Source organism: Vanacampus margaritifer, chromosome 6 (genome assembly GCF_051991255.1).
Source record: "Vanacampus margaritifer isolate UIUO_Vmar chromosome 6, RoL_Vmar_1.0, whole genome shotgun sequence".
NCBI classification, from domain to species: domain Eukaryota; kingdom Metazoa; phylum Chordata; class Actinopteri; order Syngnathiformes; family Syngnathidae; genus Vanacampus; species Vanacampus margaritifer.
The window spans coordinates 1,763,967-1,784,299 of NC_135437.1; the positions used below are offsets into that span (position 1 = coordinate 1,763,967).

The 20,333-nt window shown below is 39.9% G+C and overlaps 2 long non-coding RNA genes across 3 annotated transcripts; one reads left to right on the forward strand and one right to left on the reverse strand.

Annotated features, from left to right (window-relative positions):
- The first annotated feature begins 9,657 nt into the window (after positions 1 to 9,657).
- On the forward strand, positions 9,658 to 11,990 carry LOC144053827 (uncharacterized). 2 transcript variants are annotated; one of them, XR_013294524.1, is made up of 4 exons: positions 9,658 to 9,782; positions 10,214 to 10,320; positions 10,805 to 11,087; positions 11,666 to 11,990. It is a non-coding gene; the product is annotated as an uncharacterized LOC144053827 (long non-coding RNA). The 2 variants fall into 2 exon arrangements; XR_013294523.1 differs by lacking the exon at positions 11,666 to 11,990 and having other exon boundaries at positions 10,805 to 11,559.
- Positions 11,991 to 13,459: 1,469 nt separating this feature from the next.
- LOC144053826 (uncharacterized) lies at positions 13,460 to 16,599 on the reverse strand. The gene is made up of 3 exons (XR_013294522.1): positions 16,544 to 16,599; positions 13,941 to 14,027; positions 13,460 to 13,807 (listed from the first exon to the last, which is right to left on the reverse strand). It is a non-coding gene; the product is annotated as an uncharacterized LOC144053826 (long non-coding RNA).
- Between the last annotated feature and the right edge of the window lie 3,734 nt (positions 16,600 to 20,333).

Below are 20,333 nucleotides of genomic sequence, written 5' to 3' on the forward strand. Positions count from 1 at the left end.
CTAAACATAAGAGGGGTCTTACAACATCACCTGTCCACCACAGACAAGGTCGTCCTTTCAAACATTTCTAAAACAATGTCCTCATAACTCCACTATCTGTTTACAACTGAATGTAATATATATATGAGACATTTTTTTTTCTTTTTACCGGCAGAGGTCTCTCTGCAAGGCATACATAACGATGTTTGTCTCAGGGTTACATTTAAATCATTCTCAAATGATGCAACTCCGTGAGACAGGAATCAAGGACCACACCCAAGTTTGTCTTTCTGCAGAAAGGAGGAAGTGGATGCCCTCAGCACTAAAAGACTTCCTGCCTCCACCTCCCTGCTCTGCACATTTATTCAAGTTTAGAAGGTGGAACAAAAGGCGTTACTAAACTCGCAATGATAAAAAAAAAAAAAAAACATCTGGTGTGTGTGTGTGGGTGTAGCATTTTAATTGCAGCAAATAGTAAAGTGCTTATTCATGTGATAACTTATAACATTTTTCCAACGTTCCCCCCTAGTTATCAAATTAATAGCACATTTAAACATCATATTGTCAAACTTCAAAATAATTTTTTGATAAAAATCATGAAGTGTACTCATTTAGTTCCTTTTTCCCTTAAAACATTGGTGTCATCCAAATCCTCATCATATTGTTCTGTCAATTCGTAATAATTTTCATCATTTTGTTTTAAATATACATATGTCCAGCTATCAGACCCGTGTTGTCAATTATTATTATTGCTAATGAAAACATTATACAACATCCTTGAATTCTGAGTATCACCTCCACAATTATTTAAAACATACCAATACCATGTATTTGTTAAATAGACAAATAAAATATTCCTATATATGTATATATATATATATATATATATATATATATATATATATATATATATATATATATATATATATATATATATATATATATAAACACAAATAATAGTCTTCTGTCAACAATATCAATACCACATAACATTCTCTATTAATCAAAAACCATATTAACGGAATAATCATCAATGCAACAATATAATCCAAAGTGTTACCCATAAAATGCAATCACACGTTCCTTTCAAGTCCCAATGTCCTCGTTAAGTTGCAGGTAGAAATCATCTGATTTTTATTTTTTCTTGTCTTTTTGATGAGGGAGAGGTTACCAGCACATCACACCTCTATATTTGTCAATCAGCAACATGTGTTCTTTTCCTGTACTGTACTTGACCCATCGAGTGTAATATCCAGTGTTAGTGCTCCAGTAAGCATTATCCAGCATTTTTGCTCTAATGTGTGTGTATTGTCCAATGTTTGTAATCCAGTGTGTGCAACGTCCATTGTTTCTGTACATGTTGTTCAGTGTTAGTAATTCAGCCAGCTGTCTCTCTTCCCCCTCAAGATGGCCCCAAAAACAAAAAATATAAATCAAAAGACAGCCCTGAATGAGTCTGATCTTACCCTCCCGTTCGATTCAGCAGAGGGAATCGTTGTCTCCTCAATTAACAGGCCCTGGACTTCACAGCGGTTTGGCAAATTTGTGGGGAGCTGCTTGTTTTCCCCTTCTCTGACCTTGATTCGGTCAGGCTTTGCTACGCAACCGGACAAGCTGTTAGTCAATGGAACCTGTTTTGTGCCGTGACAGGTGAATCCAGGAGGGTCGTTCAGCGATCTTCACAGCCTTCGGAGTCGTCAACAACACTTACAAGGACCTTCCCACCTTGGGATGGACCTTTGATCAAAACCAAGTCACTACTGTTGGTGGGAGGTTGTCTGGCATTTATTTGATTAAACATTTTCACTTCCTTGTCAATTCAATTACATAAGTGGCATTGTTATCTTAGCATAATTAGCGCCCCAACTCATACAATAATTGCACAGCCCCAAAATCATCCCGTGGGTGTTATTTTATTTTAAAACATCAAAAAGCTGACAACCGGTCACAATACCACCCATGGGTTTAAGATATAATTTAGTGTTTTTGTTTCAAATCTTAGGGCCAACAAGATTGCGACTTGTCACCAAGGACTTTTGCAGGGCCTCCAATTTTAATATTGTGACATCTATATTGAAGATAAAAAATACCACAAAAATCTTCCAATACATTATATTCTGTTTTACAACTTTTAAATGTTTGAACATGTGCAAAAGGCTCACTATAGCATCAAAAAACAATTAAGTAATTTGCCATAGATTTGAATCCCACTAACTGCACTTCATAACAAAATGAATTTGTAGCTATAATCACTCATTGAGAAGAAGCTCATCTGCGCGTCGCGCTCAGCGAAGTCATTTACGACGCTCCTATACTGTAGGTCTAAAGTAGCATTTGTCAGAAAAACATGTTTCCTTGTATCTGGAGAAAGGTCCAGAGTGCCTGAGCCAAATGCGATGTTAGCTTTTTGCATTTGGCGTCAAATTCATCCGCTGAGGCTGCCTAGGCAGCGGGGACACGGGGAAGCCACCTTTTGACCGCCGGGAGAAGCGAGATGCGGCTGAAGGGTCACTTCTGCGATGGAGCTAGCTGCAGACAAGCTACAGCTCGACTCTGGTGGGAGCGGACACTAGATTTCGCTAATGGCCTGGACTCAAACCACGTCAATCACATCTCTTCCAATAGCTTTAACGTCATGTTTTTTTTTTGTCTTTTCTTTTTTTGCTTTTTTTGTTTTTTTTTGTTTGCAAAGCATGACGGCGATTGTGGCACGCACACTTGCTACCACTTTTTTTTCAACTCGCATCACGTCAAGACTCATCGTGACTGACAGATGCCGAAGTCAGGAAATGATAATTTCCGACATCGTATTTACAAAATAACTCTGGCCATTTATTTCCCCGTTTATTTCCTCATTTTTGTTCTCTCTCTCTCTCTCTCTCTCTCTCTCTCTCCTTTTTTCCCTCTTCTGTCATGGGCCCCTGCGCTGTCTCTGGGCCCCGGTGCTACGCACTGGCTGCACCGTTGATATTTACGCCACTGCTTTTTCGCTTTCTCTCTCTCTCTCTCTCTCTCTCCCCCCCCCCCCCCCCCCACACACACACTCTGTCATAAGCCCCTGCGCTGTCTCTGGGCCCCGGTGCGACGCACTGGCTGCACCGTCGATATTTACGCCACTGCTTCCAGGGTAAATTTAAACCAGAATATACAATTTGGGTATACAGTACTGTAGTAGTATTGTTAATCATTACTTAAATTTCCAAATTTCTTGTTTCAGAATCCAAATTATTTAATATTGTATGTCTAGTTAGTACATTTAGTACTTTCAATCAGCACTTATTTACATGCTGTCATTAAACCAACATCAGAATTACTTAATATTCAAAATTCATAAGAAAGCAGGTTAAACAGCTCTTCCTGTTCAGTTTTAAACAAAAACAAAAGTACTGTCAACTCTATCCCTTATCTCCTCTAACGCTGACTCTTCCCATCTTAGTAACTACTGTTTCCTTCTGCCATAACTGTTAGTCGTTACAACTTATAATATATGCTTACGTCTTAAACCTTTTAATAATCTTTTTCTCTTCAATGCCAGTACTTATCAGGTACTGCTGGGGAGGATCCGTTCACTCATCAACAGCAGGAGCTTAAACAGAATTCTCTTAGGAAAACATTTGTCAATGTAACCAATCTTTTATAAAAATCCTAGGGCTACATTCAATACAACATTGTTAAGGCTCTTCCTTGCAATTTTTGTGTTGTTCCAATTAGGATCTACATGAGTCACTGTCAAGTTTGCTAGTACATGCAAACACCACAATAATACCTAGTAGGTATTTTAAAATTTAGTCAATAAGGGTTTAAAATCACTACCTGTCAAAGTAATAGTAAAGAGTCTATAGTATTTTCGAGTACGTAATCGTCTTATTCTATTAGAAAGTCATGAAACCAATGCAATTCCATATCGAAAGTTCTATCATTCAAGTGATATTTTTCATTTCCACATTGCCTTCAGTTAATTTTGCAATTTGGGAGTGTAGTCAAAAAGAAAGTGTAGGCTAGCTGAATTATTGCTCACAGAAAGGGAAGGAGTAAAGTCACTCACTCAGGGTTACACTGATAAGGGAGAAACAGAGACCTCTCATATTACACTTCCTATCTGTTTATCATCAACACCCCACCAGTGTTCTAAACACTTTATCGAATCACACTGAATTCATCCACTAATTCTGCACTTTTCTTTTACATAACTCTAATATCATTCAAATTACAATATACTGTTTCTTCTTATTTATTTATCTCTTTGACTGCCAGACGTTTTCAGAAAAGGGATGCCATGGGTGCCAGCCGAGTTAAGCATTTTGACTGATCTTTCAAGGTCCACAGAAAATTATGTGTTTGGACTATGGAAACACACATACTACCAAATGAAAGATTGGACTCTCATCTTTCATCAGAAAAAAAGTTTGTTTCTACCTTATTCCGATTTTCAGTAATCAACAATAGGAAATGGTTAGTTTCACCTCTGTTTTGAAACAAACGTCTTTTAACGTCTTTGGCACTCCTCCATAGAATTTTACTAAACGTTATTTAACGTTTTTGGCAGTCAAAGAGTTATTTTATCAGTCTCATTTCACCTCGTACCCCCCTGGGAGAGGGACTATTAACTTAAGTATTTATGGCACCTTGCACACACGCACACACACATTCTGCTGACCTTTCTTCTTCTTCATCTTCAACTTATCTGCCTATCTATCCCTTTTTAACATTCTCATTAATGACTGATTCACATTCAAACATACAACCAACTACTGGTGCTCCCACGTCTACCTAATGTAGTGAAGTAGCATAATATTACGCATGGAAATGTCCTTATTGCTTAATGTTAAATCACTCCTTTACAGCGTTTCAAATATCACTCATCACTGATTACCACTCAGACCCAGCAGTACATGTTTTATACCACTTGGAGTTATTAACACAATCATAATCAAAACATTCTTCTCAAATGCCATTCCTCAGTCTAACACCTAATGCCATCAATATATCAAAAGTTAGAAGTACATTTTCATAACTTTAAGTTGTTGAACTACCTCCTTATTGAATGAAATTAATACTATGTGACTTATTAATCCAAAAACTACAACAATGGATAAATCTGTGTTCTTACAAAGATCCCTTATAGCCCTTAAGAACTACATTCAATTATTAAATTCAATGTTATATCACCTTCTTTCTGAAGTTATTTAAAAATAATAATAATAATTAACTCACCTAACAATCATTAGAACTCCACACATTTGTCTGCCACTTAATCACATTTTTTACTGCCAATCCAACCTCGAATAGAAATTGTGTAATTGTGTAATAAATAATTTACATCGATCACCAATCATTTTCCTACTATCTGTACTCTTGTCATATTAAATTAAAAAGAAAAATGTCAATTTAAGGAACAAAAGCACACAGAAATTTTGAATATTTCTTCATCAAAATCTTCTCTTTCATCTATGGCCCTTTGTTAATTACTAATTATTAACTTTTTTTTATCCCTTCCTTCCTTTCTTCTTATTTAACCATTGTCTTTCTTTTTAAACACACCTAAACATGTATAATAGTTCTCTTCCTACATGCCTCCAGGACACATTTACAATCACTAATTCCTCTCAACAATGCAACCCAACCGGGGTCTGTGCAATTCTCACCTCCCCCGTCTCTATAGGGGCAGATGACCAACATTCAGCAGGCATCGATCAACTCCACTACAAGAATGGCCAATCGGATTGCTCCACACAAGCGTGGCACAAGAACAAGCACGGACCGACCACCGATTGGTCGCCACTTACAAGATGGGCGTAATCATAAAACACACTCACCCCCTTAGTACATATATTCATCATTCACAGCAATGCAAATTTTTTACTTACTTTTAATTAGTACTATCTCAGATAAACTCCCTTGAGTACCAATTTATCCAATTAAGCCCATTAGATATTCAATTAACCCCACAATGTTTTTATTTTATTTATTATTATTATTTCTCACAAATTTCCCCTGAGGACCGGGTATTAACCCCTGACAGGACCACTTTCGGCCCACGCACCTCAGGTTTGACATCCCCAAATTTCTCATTTCCAAATTATAATTGTACAGACTTAATAGGCCCTGCCTAACAATCCCTTTTACCCAATTTAAATACTTTTAGACTTCTTTTACAGACAATAACACACAGACAGACAAACGCACACACGCACGGGCCCACAAGACAGACACAGACTGAGTGAGGGGGACAATTTACAAACAACATTTACACAAACGTTCCGACGCCGCAATCTAATTTCCAACTCGTATCTCTCACATTATAAAAGTATTACTCATTCAGACAATATGACATACAGACACACACAAGAGCTCACAGAGACAAAACACAGACACAATATTTCACGGAATTTAAGTGTACACAGAACTCTGCCGTCCTTTCTCTACGTAATTTATCGGACTTATCCGGAATTTATCCGCCGTCCCTCATTTACATGCTATTGACTAGTATTCAAAAGGTTTTTATTTCTTAACGCGCAATGACCTCCAGTCATCATTCCCTATTTTAGATATGAAATACTCAAATTAGACTTTTATTTTACATATATATATATATACATACAGCATAGTTAGTCTTGCTATTAGCATAATAATGCTCTTATTGTCAATAGGGGGCATAAAAAAAATATATATATACTGTATATGTATAGATACGTCTGATGCTACTGAACATTTTGAGCAGTTAAAGTGAAAAAAAAAATATTCATAAATGACTAAGTTATCACACTTCAAAGGAAAAGTCAGATTTGGGCAAAATTCAGCATCAGCCTGGCCAACGGCACGTCACGTTGGTCGCATATAACCTGCAACAAACGGGCACCAACTCTAATTATTAAGTACTTTCTGCACATGTGTGAGAACTAATTCCCCTCCATACCATCAGCGGCAGTAGTCACTATTTTCCTCGTTGTTAGAAAAAGGTAACCGGAAAGCTCTTCAGGGGGCGGGATATAAAACGTAAACAAAGATTCTTCACGATGTATTCCCATGCAAAGCACCCCCCCCCCAGGCTCTTTACAGCGCAGTCCTTTATCCAATTGATGATATATCATTTAGTGCTGAATTCATTTTCTCTTCTTTATGTCCAAATACAAAGTGTGATAATGTGCAAAACGAGCGATATAGTAATACTGACTTGCATATGAAAGGCCGTGTATTGGAAAGATTTACACTGATTATCTTTATTCGTCACATCACCATGCGCTGATTTGCTAGCTAACAGCCAAGCAGCGTGATCAAATGTCAGTCCTTGTGGATTATTTTTTGTTTTTCCACCTGTGGAAGCAGACATTCCGTCCCATTCTCTCTCTCTCCTGTGCGCCTGATCCAACTTCAAAATCGTAAGTCGCACCTTTATTGCAAATTTGGCCACATAATGCTGGCGCAACTATTTTTTTCAATCTATTTAAAGACCTTGAATCTTGATTCCCTTTTTGTTTCCCCACTTACATTCTAATTTACCTCTTTGTTTCATAGGTTGCATGTTTCCTTTTCATTTCATTAGCTTAATTTTATTCCCTTTTTATTTCTTGATAGGATAGTCAGGTTAGGCAGTGCATTTGACTCTCTATGTGGTGAAGGTAGTGAATACAATTTTGTTCTATTAATTCAATTCCGTCTGAATCGTCTGTGTGTTTGAGTGGATTATTAATTCCTTTACTAATTCAAAGAACCACTGTATTTGAGGATTTTATTCGTTTGTTTTCTCCCCAAATTAAGTAAAATCTGATGTGGTGCCCCTTAACGCTGACTGCAGGAAGTAAACCTTCCCTCAGTGTCCGTATAATTTATTAGTTCGTCATAACAACAATCAATTATCGCTACACTGTCTTGTGGATAATAAAAGCTCCGTCCGTCCGTCCGTCTTCTTCCGCTTATCCGGGGTCGGGTCACGGGGGCAGCAGCTTTAGCATGGAAGCCCAGACTTCCCTCTCCCCAGCCACTTCAGCCAGCTCATCCGACGGGACCCCAAGGCGTTCCCAGGACAGCCGAGAGACATAGTCTCTCCAGCGTGTCCTGGGTCGTCCCCGGGGCCTCCTGCCGGTAGGACATGCCCGGAACACCTCCCCAGGGAGGCGTCCAGGAGGCATCCGAACCAGATGCCCGAGCCACCTCAACTGGTTCCTCTCAACGTGGAGGAGCAGCGACTCGACGCTGAGTCCCTCTCGGATGACCGAGATTCTCACCCTATCTCTAAGGGAGAGCCCGGTTACCCTGCGGAGGAAACTCATTTCAATGATGACATCGAATCGGTAAGATTAGGTGAATTAGGTGATTAGGTGAACTAATGAATACACACTCACACGCGCGCACACACACGCAACTGTTGCGTGACGCAATGCGTGCAGTATTTGTCCATTAGTTGTCATTAATATGATTTATTGCATGAGACTTTTTCAAGATAGGTGATCAATGAGAGAAGATAAGTTAATTCGTGTGCTTTCTACTCCGCGGTGTACTTGTGTCATCGGAGCAAGTCTGGAGCAAAACAAACATTAATGTGACCCAACATCCAGCATACATGGCGTTTGAGGAATCGAAATGCACCACAAAACTGTTTGTGTCACTGTTTTCCCATGTCTCTAGAATGTGCGGATTGCGTACGGTAGGTCCAGACTTGACGTGGCGGCGCGTAAAGTTTCACGTTCAGTTTGTTTTCTATAAATACCAACTTTGGCGCAGAAATGTTCGTACGCAAAGTGTTGGTCTCATTTTGATCATACGCAAGCTTTATAAATATGGCCCCAGGAGGACTTAGAGGTTGTCGTAAGCAGCAAGGAAGGCTGCAAGGAGAATACTTCGATATCACCTGTCCGCAGTGGCTCGGCTTATAAGGCCATCTAATTAGGGCTGGGTATCGATTCAGATTTCCAAAATCAATTGGATTCAGAAGGGCCCGATTTGATTCGATTCACATTGATTTGGAATTAAGGATACCATGCAGTACCAATTGTACTTTTATTTATTTTTTTGTACTTTTATGCAGTACCAATTGTACTTTTATTTATTTTTTTGTACTTTTATTTGGAAGACATTCTCAGAAGTACCAATGTTGCAAATAGTAGAACTTCTTTCGCTTACTTGGAGCATTATTGAAAATATGAATATTTACATTTATAATTGAATCCAATGCAGTTACATTAATCATGGATATTTTATTGAACATGACCTGATCAAAACAATATATAATATTTTAAATAAAACTACAGCACTATGTAGATAAAGTGGGGAAAAACTCTGGCAAATCATAACGTTCACATTCCTGTGGCGGTTTTTATGTTAAGGTTCCAGTGGTTAATAAATAAATAAAAACAAATTGACATAAGAGACACAGTCATAGTGCATAATTATGCATCCACATTTTGTGTTTTTATGTCCAATTTCTTACCTTACTTCTTTTGGGGGGTATTTGTGTTCAGTCTTTCACTTTTTCTTTAATTTAATGTACAGTTTAATTGCTGCCACATGTATGCACTCCGTTTAATAATGTGGCAGTAATGCACCAAAAGCACCTGACAACCGCGATACGAAAGAAAAAGTCATGCATATATACATATATATATATATATATATAAATATATACTAAAGAAGGGGGGCGCTAATGAACCAAAAGTAGAAGAAGAAGTAGTAGTAGAAGAAGTAGTCCGTAGTCTTGTGTAAGGTATAGTGTAGTATGACTTATTTACTATTTAGAGCAGCAAGATGCGCAGTAAACGATCAGGATTCTACTTTTGGCTCCAATGTGACACAGAATTTTAGTTAAGGTAAGCCATTTAAAACTACTGCATAAAGAAAAGCTTTTCCATAGTGCATCTGTCTAAACAGTGTGTGTTTGCATATGTGTATTTTTCAAGAGGGAGACGTGCGATGCGATCCGCTTGCATTAAAACGCAGCCCATTTTTAAAGTTATATAGCAATCAGCAGCTTGGAGCAGCTCATGCTTGAGCTGTTTCCTTTCTTTGTAAGCACCGGGCTCCTTTTGGGGTACTCTGAATAACAATAGGGCACATTTGAACAACGCTCACACAAGGTTTTGAACAAGTACGTGCTCGCCTCGGGCACATTATTTACCAAAAAAAGTATCGATACATAGTTATATGAACTGATATTGGGCTATGAAAAGCAAAATCGATATCTCGATATTTTAAACCCAGCCCTACAACTAATCATAACACTCCTATCGACTGCGTTCAGGATGACCATCTTCCCTTGGGATGGCGGGAGGCTGGTTACAAAGTCCAAAGCCACGTGGGACCAAGGGCGCGAGGGTATGGGCAGTGGTTGGAGCAGGCCCACTGGAGGTAGGTGGGACGGCTTACAGCGGGCACACACTGTACATGCCGCGACGAAATTGCGTACGTCCTTTCGGCGTTCCGGCCACCAAAATCTTCGTGCGATGAGACTGTGCGTACAACTGCCTCCTGACCCCATTGTAGAACCTCTGAGTGGAGTGGGGTTGGAACAAATAGTTTCCCGGTTGGGCAACCTTCAGGAACGTGCACCACCTTCTGCTTGACCTCCCATTGCAGGGCACCGACCACCCGGTCGGCTTCAACGATAGGTTTAGGCATCAGGTTGTCCTCCGGGGGCCCAAACATTCGGGACAATGCGTCCGGTTTGGCATTGCGGGACCCAGGGCGGTCGAATCGGGTTAGTAAAATCGCCCACCCGGTTTGACGAGGATTCAATCTTTGGGCGGAACCTGATGTACTCCAGGTTTTTATGGTCGGTGTATATTTGAAATGGCTTAGTGGCGCCCTCAAACCAGTGTCTCCATTCTTCTAGTGCTTGGACGATGGCCAATAGCTCCTGATTTCCCACGTCATAATTGCTCTCCACTGGGCTGAGGCGACGAGAGAAGGAGGCACAGGGGTGCAGGTGCTGGTCGACTGAGGATCGCTGGGACAGCACCGCCCCCACTCCTGTATTCGACGCGTCGACTTCTACAACAACCTGTAGACCAAACTGTAGTTCTGGATGAATCGCCGGGAGAAAGTGGCGTACCCCAGAAACCTCTGCAGGCTTCTTTGCTGTTGGAGAGGGCCAATCGACCACCGCCCGGACTTTGGTGAGATCGGGGCGAAGTTGGCCCTTCTCAACTATGTAGCGATTATTTGGGTTGCCGTAATGGCTTATGAGAAATTTAGATGGTACTGAGGGGAGTTGTAATTTCCTCAGCAACCTGTGGGGCACCACGTTGACTTTTCTTGTTTGTAGGAGCAAAATAAACAATAAAAATCCTATTATCAAGTATTCATAATCTAAAGTTGCTACTTTAGTTAATCATGGAGTTATTTGCTTTAATAAGATAATTACTAATCCACTCAGTAAACACAAATGATTCGGCAGAAATTGCATTTTTAGATGACAAATGTATTTAGTAAACACACACATATATCAGTCACAGCCTAACCTATTAATGGAACGGAATGAAAAAAAGATATGATTCAAAGATATAAAAGAAAATTTGCAACCTAACGAACTATAAATTTTAAAAAAATAAAATAAAAAGGGAATGAAAAAGGTAGAAGGGGAGTAGGGATGGAAGCATTTTGACCTATCAATCCTTTTATGTTTGAATAAAATTGTTGCACCAGTAGTATATGGTCAGATTGCAATGAAGGTGAATTTACGGACTGGTTCCAGTGCACGAGAGAGAGAGGGACTCGGCGAGCCTCGATCCTCAGTTGAAGAAAACTCAGTTGGATGTGATCTGGGCGGTCGGCGCACGCGTAGCTGGAATGCTGCACTGGAGTCTCTGGCTGATGGTAATGGGCGCACAACTGAGGGGCCGCTGCAGGTAACCGGTTGGAGGCGAGGTGCTCGCACGGCGTGGAGGCCGCGTGCTTCAGCACCCCCAAAAATGGCCTACATACGCATCTGGCATCTATTATGAGCCTCTTGAAGCACCCCCAAAAACAGCACCCCCAAATTTTTAGTATATAGTATATAGATATATAGTATATAGATATATTTTTACTGTGTATTCTTTTTAACAACCTAGAAACAGTTAGATAGATAAAAGCACAGAGTTTAAAAGTAATATTTAAACAACAAAAATACAGTACACCCCCCCCCCCCCATTAGATTGAAAATGGTTTGATCCACCTCGACCCCTCCCCTGCTTACAAGCAGACAAGCGGAGGCGTAGTCCTCCTCAGTCCAGTCACAGGGTATGTCTCTCTACGTAGTTGAGTGAATATGGATATGTGAAAAGTTTCTTACCTTCTGACACCAACATATTATTTTCATTACTAGTCTGCTTTTTTTTGCTCCTGTTGACATTTAACTTTTTCAATTTATATTTTTACTGTTTTTGAATTTAGTTATAGGTATATAGATGTGATATAACCATGTGTAGTTAAATGAATAACAATGTGATAATGATTTTGTGAACTTCATTTGAACCTCTTACTCCTCACCATCTCTTGAGATAAGAATGTTTGTGTTTTAAAAGTTGTCAGAGTCTCTTGTCATTAGTCATTTGGTCGTAAAAACTGAAGGTCCAAGGTCAAAGCCTGTCCACATCATTTCTCCGAAGCTGGTGGGGAGCTGAGATGACCATGTCAGTATCTTGTGCCTGCTTATTTTCAACACTATCTCTCTGTCAAATGTAAGAGGCGGAGATAACTTTTTCTACTAGTATAAAGACACCTGGGGGTTTCCATATTTTCTACACACTGGGAGCTTATCATCACTTTTCGAATGTAAGCTTTTTTTCCTGTGTCTTAAGAGCTCTTAATAAATCCTTGCAAGGAAAACTTCTTCATGAGATCTCAATTCTGATTTATTTGAACACGCAAAAGATTACACTTAATAAAGTAATTAAATAAAGCCTTCACTCCTCAATTATGTTGCTACGTGCTAATGAGGGAAACAAGTGTTACTATTAATGTCTCTACTGTGCTGCTATTGGCTAGCTTATGAAGAGAACAAAATTTATTTCACTCTTAATTGCTCTATTTCCTGTCACTTGATGCTTATTGGATTCAGTCTAATACATTTTTACCCACTTCCGTTTTGGAACACCAGCTTCTGGATAGGCACCATGGAAGTGAAACAACCGACAGCAATTTTTGTTGGTTACCTTCTTGATTTCTTTCCCACATCGCTGTGGTCCATGGAGCCCACTGATGTTGGTCTCTGTAACGTCTCACCTGTTGTGTTTCAGATGAAACCAATACTTTGTGAAAGAGGCTGGGATGATTGGCATTTCGGAAACAATTGACGGTTTGCTCAAAGCAGGAGTGTTGTGTGAAATTTCCGGCTCTGATTATAACACGCCTATTTTACCCGTTGAGAAGAAAGATACTGGAAAGTTTCGCATGGTCTATGACCTGCGAGCGATTAATGCGGCCGTCTTAACGCCTACTTTTTCTGTCCCAAGTCCTCACTTGGCATTGTCTCAAATTGCATCAACCCACACTCATTTCACTTGCATTGACCTGGCTAATGCTTTATTTTGCATTCCACTCCACCCTTCAATGAAGCAATTTTTTGCTTTCACTTGGAATGGTGTTTGCTACTCCTACAATCGCCTGCCTCAAGGCTTTGTCCTTTCACCTGGACTCTTCAACGACTGTCTTCGCCAGTTGCTGTCTCCACTTGAACTGCCCCCTGGTGTTCTCCTGGTGCAGTATGTGGATGACCTCTTGCTGGCAGCTCCATCTGAAACTTCTTGTCTTGAAGCCACCAAGTCTTTGCTCTTCATCTCCTTGAAACAGCATCTTTCCACTGCTGCAGCTTTTGTGATTCATGATTACAGTCGCATGTTCTATCTTGACGTGTCTGAAAAGGTCAGCAGTGTTTCTAAAAAATACTAAACGGGTAACAATGCGAAGCGAGTATACTTTGCAAAACCAGGACTTAGAAGTCGTCGTAAGCAGCAAGCAAGGTAGCAAGGAGAATACTTTGACGTCACCTGTCTGCAGCGGCTTGGCTTATAAGGCCAACTAATCATAACACACCGCAGGTGCGCCGGCTCTGCTCACCACCGTCTTCAAGGCAACTGGGGAAAGCAAATTAAAAAAAAGTCAAGCGGGTGGCGGTGACACATACTCACAACAAACAAAGAGGATTCTTCATGTTATTTAGTTAATCCAACTAAAGTATTTTAAGTTAGGATAACCAAATATAATGTGTTTGCCTTGGCCTTAATATATGGCATTACTTGAAGGTAAAACTTTCAGGTTACACCAATTGAATATTTTTAAACTGATCGTAACCTAAGTACAGAATTGACTGTGGTTGATTACCTCAATATTTTTAAATTCATTTGGTGTTTTCTTTTTTTCAGTGAAAGGTATGGTATATTCAATAGACTGATGACTGTTTTGTCATATTTATTATTTATCAGCTAATGCATGTATTGCAGTAAGTACAACAGCGCGATTGGCCACAAGAGCGTGTTGTTCATCTTCTTTTTCTTCTTCCACAACAGCTTGCCAGAGGTAATTTTGGAGTGACAGCAGTGGATTAAAGCACAGGACAGCCAATGAGCCATGCAAAGCTCCTCTGAGGACTTCAGGCAGAATAATATAGTACAGCCATCATACCATGTCAAACCAGCAAGGTCACCCAATGTCCACCATTTCTCGACAGGGGTTATTAACCTGCACGTCAAGCATCCTCACACGCCAACTTGAGGACCTTTTTGTTCATCCTGCTTGATTTAATTGAAAAACAACTACATGGAGAAAACAGCTAAGATATAGCTTGTCAAATTTTCCAAGAATAGCCCTCGTCATATTATGAAGTGTAGTTGGATATGGCGTCTTGCTTGGAAAGGGAAAAATAAACAATTACAAGGGAATTATTTATCGGAAAGAGAAAAATAAGCAATTACAAGGGAATTATTTATCAAGAATAAGATGGATGTGAGTAAGTGTGTTATTAGCCCTTACCTTGGGGATGGCTTACTCTATTATAATCAAGTGACAACACAAAATAATGATGCTGCTTTGAAGTATTTTTTTTTTACCCGGGCTGCCATTGTGCTGCCATTATTTGGACTTTGGAGGCAATTATTATACAGTACTGGTTTACATTTGCATATCATTTTGTGTAAGGACACATCAGAATGAGATTTACAGAGTCTACATGAGAATATATTTTTAAATGACACATCAAAATAAGACCAATAAAGGATTTAAGTTAGCACTATTTGTGAATGTGTGAATGAGGCGCCTCTTTGTTACATAATGTTGCTCCTACAGAGAGGAACCTTGGAAGTTTCATTACGTGACAAGCCGCTTGAAAGCTGTGCCTCATTCCTTTCCTATCCGCTCCCCCTGGTAACTATGGAAACTGTGTTTTAATCTAGAACATGATTTTTGATTGCTGACACACAGCAGGGCGCTTTGAGTTTTCACACAGCCAAAGGAGGAGATGGGCAAAAGAAATAAGGTGTTTACTGCCGCGGCAAAGGTCATGTTTATGTTCTCCGCAAAGTTTAAAGGAAAAACACGTACTGTATTTGTTTATAAATACACCCACGAGTGTCTAATTACAAATGGGCTGTTTGATGACGACACGGAGTAAGCTCTTAGAGGCTAGTTAGTCTGTGATCTCAGATAGTCAATACATCTAAAGCTTCCTCTTTATTTAGACACATAGACGAAAACCCATCACCATGACGACACAATATAAAAACAGAGGCGAAGGAAGGCGGGCTGGTGAGCATCTGTGGAAGCTGAAAGGGCACAGCATGTCACCATACATTTTGCTGATAGCATCTCTCCCTGCTAGCTATTAATATATTTTGCTCACCCTGCTTGCTATTAATATCTTCTGCTAATTTAACGCTCGTCCTGACTCATGATTGGCTCCTCTGGAAGTAAATTGGATGGATTGTACGTGTGCTGTTGAAGAGCTGAGGAAAAATTATCCGCACACAATTTGTTATAGAAGAATGACAACATCGCCGTCATCACTTGCTATCAGCAGACCATCCACTGACGTAAGGGTCTCCCCACCACCATCTGTTGCTATGTGCCAAGTGTTTACCATGCCAGCCATGTTTTGCCACAAAACGTAATTTACACTAACATAAACCCAATGGAGGCTGCATTAAGGGGAAATTTGTTTCTTCACAATTCAGGAAACTGATAGTGGAGAAGCGGGATACTTCTGGGACGACAGATATAAAGACAAAAGATTTGATGCAATGTGTGGCATAGAGTCTGAGCACAGACAGTCTGACCCCTTCCCAGCCGACCTCAAACCATTTCTTTTTGAGAACTTGATGCCAGTTCAATCTGAAGGAATTTGGCACTAGCTGAAAGTTTTCCTGGTTTTGGAGGCCACAAGTGCAGCAAAGTAGGGAGGTAATACTTTAAAAAGTAACTCAGATGATCTGTTAGCATCACTTTGTTTAATGAAAGATAAAAACGTAATTAATTATTGTAAGTTGTTAACTTTATTTTATCAGTTGAGATCAAATAATACATCAACTTAATTTAGCATTGTCATATACACTCAGATTTTACTGTTGGTAGGCATGAAACAAAGTTCAAGTTGGAATACCTTACTTGCAGCGTCCATTCATCCATGTTAGGTTTGTTTGTTTCCCCCTGGCGTCAGCGTTTCCTGAATTCGTCACAGCTTCATGTGAAGATTCATGTCCCGCCCTAGACAACGCCTGATTGGTCCGACCTAAAAAACGTCGGTTGCGAACGAATCTGCTGAAGCAGTACAAAATGGATTGTCATAGTGTTTGTGGACAAATACCGCAAGAATTCAGCTTGCTGGCAAGGTTACTGAAGTAACACTTTGTCGAACACCCTTTTGCTGCAATTACAGCTTCAAGTCCTTTGGGTTACGTTTATCAGTTTTGCACATCAGGAAGCTGAAATGTTTGCTAATTCCTCCTTGTGAAACAGTTCTTGTTCAGCGAGGTTAGATGGAGAGTGTTTGTGAACCACAATCTTCATCTTTAGTCAGCATTATGAAGACTAAAGAACACACCAGGCTGGTTTTGGACAAAGTTGGAGACATATGTTCAGCGGCTGATTAATAAAAGGCATGCAAATCCACTATGTATTTTTCTGTACCTGTACGAGCAGCACAAACACTATAACAAGGTTAACAACAACGCTTTAATATGGTGAGGTCCCTATGGTAATGCTTATGAATGATACGAGCAATATTTTCCATAGCAGTATTTTGTAGATATAACAATAAATGTGAAGCCATATTTTTATGTAACTGTATCTTCGGGAAGAGTAGACAAGAGCGTATGTGGATCACTCCAAACAAAGGTTGTGGGAAAAAGAAACAGCATTCGGAGAGGGAACTCCAGCACAACTTTATTTCCTTGTCTCGTTCTCCAGTCAACACAACAACCGCCCAAACGCTTCCCCCCCATTTATCAATGTATCCTTCTGCCACTCGCGCTTATTTACAATAATGTAGTTCCGTCTCCCCAAATCAAAAACAAAATAGATCCACCACAAATATGTAGCGATTATTTGGGTTGCCGTAATGGCTTATGAGAAATTTAGACAGTACTGAGGGGAGTTCTAATTTCCTCAGCAACCTCTGGGGCACCATGTTGACTTTGCTTGTTTGTAGGAGCAAAATAAACGATAAAAATCCTATTATAAAGTATTCATAATCTGAAGTTGCTACTTTAGTTATGGGACTGCTTTGCGAAGCAAGCAGGCACATATTGTTATTCTACCTAGGACAGTGGTTTATTTTTCTTGTTATGGGACTGCTTTGCGAAGCAAGCAGGCACATATTGTTATTCTACCTAGGACAGTGGTTTATTTTTGTTGTTATTATTATATATTATTCCACGATTTTTCCGCTAAAATGCGGCCCGTACCGTACATCGCACCGGCACAAATGAGGTATCAAACGATGCGGCTCGATCTGACTCGCTGCGCTATTATTTTTCTAAGAATTCCCAGTTACCTTGGCGACGCTATTCCCCAAAAACTCCCAAATTAACTCCCCATTGGGAATGAATGGGAAAAAAATCACACTTCAAGCACCTTTTTCCAAGACACGCTGCGCGCGCATACGTTATCCGACCGATACGAATTTTAGCTCATTTTGTAGGAATTTGTCCCATCTTTAGCTCAGTGTCGAAATCTTTTTTAAGGAATGAAAGCCCCCCCCCCCTGTTCGGGTTCAAAGACAGTAGCTGAATTAGCTTTCTCACACACTCTGTTGGCTAATTAGCCATCCAGTGCCGGGAACCAAATAATGTATTAGAAAAAATTTCACTTCAACTCGTCACCACTGCCACAATCTTTTGTCACTAGACGTCAAATTCTCACATTTTGTAGTCACGAGTGTCTTCTTTCAGACAAACTAACTTTTATTTGGTTAAGGTGTCATTTAGTACCTTTATTTTCCCTTTAAGCGAGTAGAAGTTGGACTCTCTCGCCTATCTCTCCCATGTTAATTTGGGCGACTTCTTCCTCTTCATTTCGAATAAATCATAAGTTTTCAACCTGCTCTCACTTGGTCATTTTTCATCCGATTAAAAAAATGAGAACATGCTCGTGTTCCCCAAACCCTTGCCGTTCTAACGAGCCCTTTCTTGAATCTGTATCTTCAACCGTTAAGTCGCGAGAGGCTTTTGTTGAAGGGGTGCTTCTCTCATGCGATCTCAATGCAATGTGGGTGCGTGACGTCACTTCAACTCGTCACCATGGCAACGATCTTTTGTCACTAGACGTCAAATTCTCACATTTTGTAGTCACGAGTGTCTTCTTTCAGACAAACTAACTTTTATTTGGCTAAGGTGTCATTTAGTACCTTTATTTTCACCTTAAGCAAGAGAAGTCGGACTAATTCGCCTGTCTTGTACATGTTAATTTCAGGCGCCTTCCTCTCTCCATTTCTGATAAATCATAAGTTTTCAACCTGCTCTCATTTGGTCATTTTTTATCCGATTAAGAAAATGAGAACATGCTCGTGTTCCCCAAACCCTTGCCGTTCTAACGAGCCATTTCTTGAATCTGTATCTTCAACCGTTAAGTCGTGAGAGGCTTTTGTACAAGGGGTGCTTCTCTCATGCGATCTCAATGCAATGTGGGGCGCGTGACGGCTCCAAGTCAAAAATGTATGTGCTCTTAAAGTGACAGTGACATATTTTTAGATTATGGTTAACTTCCACATTTCTTGACCGATTCCAGTCATTTAAATTTTAAACTGTTCAGCTCATTTACATTTTTTTAAATACATGTTCAGGGACAGTGAGATACTTTTAGTTGATGTTGATTATGGTTAACTTCCACATTTCTTGAGCGATTCCAGTGGTTTAAATTTTAAACTGTTCAGCTCATTACCAAAGAGTCAGCAGTCCCATTCAAAATTTCCGCGGGAATTTTTCTAGTTGTTATTATTATATATTATTCCACGATTTTTCCGCTAAAATGCGGCCCGTACCGTACATCGCACCGGCACAAATGAGGTATCAAACGATGCGGCTCGATCTGACTCGCTGCGCTATTATTTTTCTAAGAATTCCCAGTTACCTTGGCGACGCTATTCCCAAAAAACTCCCAAATTAACTCCCCATTGGGAATGAATGGGAAAAAAATCACACTTCAAGCACCTTTTTCCAAGACACGCTGCGCGCGCATACGTTATCCGACCGATACGAATTTTAGCTCATTTTGTAGGAATTTGTCCCATCTTTAGCTCAGTGTCGAAATCTTTTTTAAGGAATGAAAGCCCCCCCCCCCTGTTCGGGTTCAAAGACAGTAGCTGAATTAGCTTTCTCACACACTCTGTTGGCTAATTAGCCATCCAGTGCCGGGAACCAAATAATGTATTAGAAAAAATTTCACTTCAACTCGTCACCACTGCCACAATCTTTTGTCACTAGACGTCAAATTCTCACATTTTGTAGTCACGAGTGTCTTCTTTCAGACAAACTAACTTTTATTTGGCTAAGGTGTCATTTAGTACCTTTATTTTCCCTTTAAGCGAAGAGAAATTGGACTCTCTCGCCAATCTCTTCCATGTTAATTTGGGTGTTTTTTTCCTCTTCATTTCGGATAAATCATACATTTTCAACCTGCTCTCATTTGGTCATTTTTCATCCGATTAAAAAAATTACAACATGCTCGTGTTCCCCAAACCCTTGCCGTTCTAACAAGCCATTTCTTGAATCTGTATCTTGAAGAGTTAAGTCGTGAGAGGCTTTTGTTCCAGGGGTGCGTCTGTCATACAATCTCAATGGAATGCAACCAATCTTGATGATAGTTGGATCTAGTCTTCTCTCTTTTCCCTGATTGGTTCGTTTTCTGCTTGTCTGTGCTGTGGCCAATGAGAGACGCTTTAATGACACCAATTA